The following is a 5,078-nucleotide window of genomic DNA, read 5'->3' on the forward strand; positions in this document are numbered from 1 at the left end:
CAGTGAAATTGAAAGCACAGCTCGCAGAAATCATAGAGAAATAAGGTGGAGTCTACAGTATATAGAGGAAGAGCATGAGGATGATACCAATATCACCAAAGAGATGACTGAAAATCGGAATAACCCGCTACCTCCTGTGGTTGCCACTAATCATGTAAATCAGAATCCTGCTCCTCGTACTATGTATGACTATGCCAAGCCTAATTTAGTGGGGGCTGAATCGAGTATTGTGAGACCTGCTATTGCTACAAATAACTTCGAACTAAAGCCGAACACCATTCAGATGATCCAACAGTTTATTCAGTTCGATGGTTTGCAAGATGAGAATCCAAAAACTCATTTGGCTAACTTTCTGGAGTACTGTGATACTTTCAAAATTAATGGCATTTCTGATGATGTCATTCGCCTTTGGTTATTTCCCTTTTCATTGAGGAATAAAGCTAAACAGTGGTTAAACTCTTTACCACGAGGTTCTATCACTACTTGTGACCAAATGACTGAAAAGTTTCTGTTGAAATACTTTCCACCGGCCAAGACGGCAAAGTTGAAAAATGATATCTCTTACTTTGTGCAAATGGACTTAGATACCCAATACAATGCATGAGAGAGGTATAAGGATTTATTAAGAATGTGCACTTACCATGGGTTACTCTTATGGTTACAGGTTCGAACTTTATACAATGGTTTGAACCCCTCAACTAGACAGCAGATCGATGCAGCCACCGGTGGTACCCTAAATAACAAAACACCTGAGGAGGCTTATGAGTTCATTGAAGAGATGTCACTGAATAATTATGAATGGCAAGTCATAAGGACAAAGTTGACAAGAGCCGCTGGTGTTTTCAACCTCAACACGGTCACCATGTTATCAAACCAGGTAGAGCTCTTAAATAAAAAGATTGATGGTTTATATGTTTCTACACAGGTTCAACCGATGATGCAGTGTGACACAAGTGGAGGAGGATCCAGAATGCCTAGCCTACGACCCTAGCACTACGAATGAACAAGTCAACTATATGGGCAACAATTCTAGACCTCAGAATAACCCCTATAGTAATACTTACAATGCAAATTGGAAGAACCATCTCAACTTCTCTTAGGGTGGTCAAGGTAATCAGAGACCGCAACCTCCTCTAGGTTTTCAACAACCACCTTACCAACATGAGAAAAAGCCAGACCTTGAGGAGATGCTAAAAAAATTCATCTCAGTGTCAGAAACACGGTTCCAAAACACCAAAACAGCGCTTAAAAATTAACAAGTGTCGATTCAATAGCTCGAGAATCAAATAGGTCAGATTACTAAGCTAATCTCAGAAAGACCATAAGGTAGCCTGCCTAGAAACACTGGGACTAACCCAAGAGAGCAACTCCATGCGATTATTGTTCGATATGAAGAAGGGTTAGTTAAGTCCAAACCAGAGCCAGGGCAAGAAAGCGTGGTAAGTAAAGATAAGGTGGATGAAAACCAGAGTAAAGAAAAACTGGTGAGTAAAGAATATACACCTCGTGTGCCATACCCCAATGCGACAAAGAAATACCACACAGAAGAACAATTCTGTAAATTTCTTAACTTTTTAAAAAATTACATATCAACTTACCATTTATTAAAGCTCTTTCACAGATGCCCAACTCAGTTAAATTTTTAAAGAAGCTTCTGGCAAACAAACAAAAGTTTGATGATTCGTCACATGAGGAATTAAATACAGTTTGCTCAGCAATTCTACAAAACAAACTACCCAACAAGTTGAAAGATCCAGGGAGTTTTACTATTCCTTATTTAATTGGTAATTTAAATATTGATAATGCTTTGGCCGATTTAGGGGCGAGTATAAATGTCATGCCCTAAAAGATGTTTAAACAACTAGGTCTTGGGAAACTTAAACAAACTAGGATGAGTATTCATCTGGCAGACAAAACAATTAGATTTTCTAGGGGCATTGTTGAGGACGTACTCGTTCAGATTGATAAATTTATATTCACAGTCGACTTTGTTGTTCTAGACATGGATGAGGATAGTGACTTAGCTTTAATTCTAGGTCGGCCCTTTTTAACAACTGCTAGAGCTATCATAGATGTTGGTACAGGTGAACTAACGCTTCATCTCGGTGACGAAACAATCATTCTTCAGGCTCATGATTCGGTTAAGACATCGAGTGATGAATATGACTTTCTAAATCCTGACAATAAGACTAATCATGTGGTTCAATCCTCTTTGTAGTAAAAATTTTTGAGAAGCACAAATGAGCCACGTTCTAGTTCATGCGGCAACATTAGAATAGTTCATGAAGAACGAAGGCTTCAGATTGATGAACTAGACGAATGGCGGACACATGTCAAGAAGAAACCAAAAATACTCAATGTCGAATCAAAACAAAACCATGACGAGCATAAAGATGAGATAAACCAATTCAAGATTAGGGACCAGGTGTTATTAGATGAAACTGACCCTCGAATTTTAATTTCAGAGCTTAACGCAAACAAAGCAACTCCTTTGACAGTACTCAATGTCTTTCCATACGGTACAGCCGAGGTAACTCATTCTCATTTTGGCACTTTTCAGGTAAATAGTACTCGACTTAAACCTTATTTAAATAAAGGAATTGACAGCGCGGAAGAGGAGTCTTGACTCCGTGATCCAACATGACCATGTGAATACGAGGTAAGTCGAGCTTAGACTTTAAATACGCGCTTCTCAGGAGGCAACACGAGTACTAACATTGTTAACTTTCTTATTTTTTTAAAATCAACGGAACATTAAAATGCAGGTTTTTGACCAACACGGCTTGGACACTGGACATGTCCTAGGCCGTGTGACTTAACATGGGCACGATAACAAGTTATACGGTTGTGTGATATGGCCGTATACCCCACACAGCCTGGACATACAGGCGTGTCTTTGGCCGTGTGGATCTTGGGACTTAGTTTTTATATTTTTAAGGAAATCAACAGAGAGTTACACGACCATGTGACACGACCGTGTAACCCACACGGCTAGTACACACGGGCGTGTCTTTGGCGGTGTGAGCCCTGAAGCTTAAATTCCTAAAAATCGACAAAGACACAAGCTAAAAGAATCCACACAGGCATGCAATACAACCATGTGGACCACACGATCTGTATACACGGGCGTGACCTAGGCCATGTGAAAACTGGAGCTTAATATTTTGAATTTAAATCAAGTGAGAGAGCTACATGGGCGAGGCACACGGCCATGTGTTCGGGCACACAGACGTGTAGGAGACCACACGGGTGTGGGAGAAACGAACAACATTGCACACGACCTGGACACACGAGTGTGTCCTAGGCCGTGTGAAGACTGGGCTTATTTTATTAATCGCACATGGGAACGATGGAGCAGACAAGAAGCCCAAGAAGCTTGGTTCGAGCAAGGGAAATGCCGAAGCCAAGAGGGCTAAGAGGAGCAAAAAGAAGCGAGTAAAGTGCTTCTTGTGTCATGGTCCGCATGAGTTGCGGAATTGTCCAAAGCAAGCCGTAGCCAAAGGAAAGGCAACGTCCGAGCATGGTGAGTCGTCGAAGGGGCTTCCACCCAAGGAAGAGGTGAGTTTGTCATCAAACTTAGAGGAAGAAGTTGCGATGAAAACAATGAAGCTGGGACCAATGAGGCTCAAATCGAGTGAAGCGTTGGAGTTGGCCGAGTCATCAACAAGGCTTCCACCTATTGGAGAGGTGGGTGGTGCATCAGACTTCAAGGAAAAAGAAGTGATGCATGTGGGACAGTTGACCTGAGTAAATACAAAGGTACATTCCGAACACTCTAATAGTGTGTTGCATTCTAACTTGTTGACTTGGCGAGAACGTAGGGGCCCTTTCAAAGTTCTTGAGCAAGAAGGCCGAGAGACTGTGGGCAAAGTGAATCCAAGTGTTGTGAATCACGAGAATTCTGTTCGAGGGAAGTTAAAATGTGGGCAAGGGAGTGACATAACTCCTTGTCATCAAAATGTACAAATGAGTAGGACAGCTCGAGTTAAGAAGCGACGGAAGTCAAGGCAGAAGTCCCAAAAGAAGGGAAGAGCCAAGGCAACGAGTGGGATCCGAGGCGAATCAAGTCAGTGCCATTCGAGAGTCGCAATGAGTACGTTGCGAGAATGGGTGGGGGAGAATGTCACGGGCCAGAGTTCAAAGCCCGTGACCATCGAACCAAATGCATTCGATGGAGGTCTGTTGCTTAGATAAGGGATCATTTGGCCCATGAGAGCTGGCCTGATTCAAGGAACTGTTAGAGAAGCCTATCAGATTGAAGCTTGGTTGGCCTGATAGCGAAGATATGGCAACTTAGGCAACTATGGTAATTAATATCTAAAGATAGAGGGAATCATATCTTGTAAAGATTAGATAGGATTTGATATGGCAATGTCTTGTAAATCCCTTAAATCATGGGATTGGTTAATCTCATCCGTCGATGTAAATGTATCTTGACCGTCAATTTTGGGGGAGCTCAAGTATAAATAGAGAGCCTCCCCCTCATTTGTACGGAGACTCCATTCATTGTTTTATTATTCTTTGTGAATAAGAGAATAGAGAGCATTTACCCAAACACTTTGCGAGCGTCCCTTTCTGTTGTTCTTTATAAGCTTCTTTTGGCATAAGTTTGCTTCCGCTGTACGAGTTGGTGCCTTTGAGGAGTTCTTAAAGAATCCTCATTCGAGTAAAGGCTGACTTGGGTGAGTTTGGATGAGCAAATCGCCTAAGGTCGCACAGATTACGAGACGAAAGGTCTACCCCCGTGTGGCTCAACACGGGCCTCACATGATCGTGTCACCCTTTTAACCCCCTCAAACCCTAATATTTTCTTTTCACTTTTTTCTTTTTTCCTTCCATCTTTTCAACCCCTAGCGCCACTACACAAACCCCCAGTAATACTCCAGCTACCGTCGCCCCTTCTCACCTCGCCATCTCCTTCTCCTTCGTCTACCAACCCAAGACCCATCTGACCCACGTCGGCCTTCCCTCTCTTCTTCTCCCTCCAGTTTTCCTTTCCATAACCACAAACCCTCTCCTCCCCCTCCATTCCCATTTACCCTCACCCTCCCATCACACACGACCCACCCTCTGCCCCC

General features: G+C 42.6%; 1 non-coding gene across 1 annotated transcript; it reads right to left on the reverse strand.

Moving 5' to 3' along the window:
* Positions 1–541: 541 nt before the first annotated feature.
* Positions 542–648, reverse strand: LOC128291943 (small nucleolar RNA R71). The gene has a single exon (XR_008281927.1). It is a non-coding gene; the product is annotated as a small nucleolar RNA R71 (small nucleolar RNA).
* Positions 649–5,078: the final 4,430 nt, after the last annotated feature.

This window comes from Gossypium arboreum, chromosome 4, assembly GCF_025698485.1.
Source record: "Gossypium arboreum isolate Shixiya-1 chromosome 4, ASM2569848v2, whole genome shotgun sequence".
NCBI classification, from domain to species: Eukaryota; Viridiplantae; Streptophyta; class Magnoliopsida; order Malvales; family Malvaceae; genus Gossypium; species Gossypium arboreum.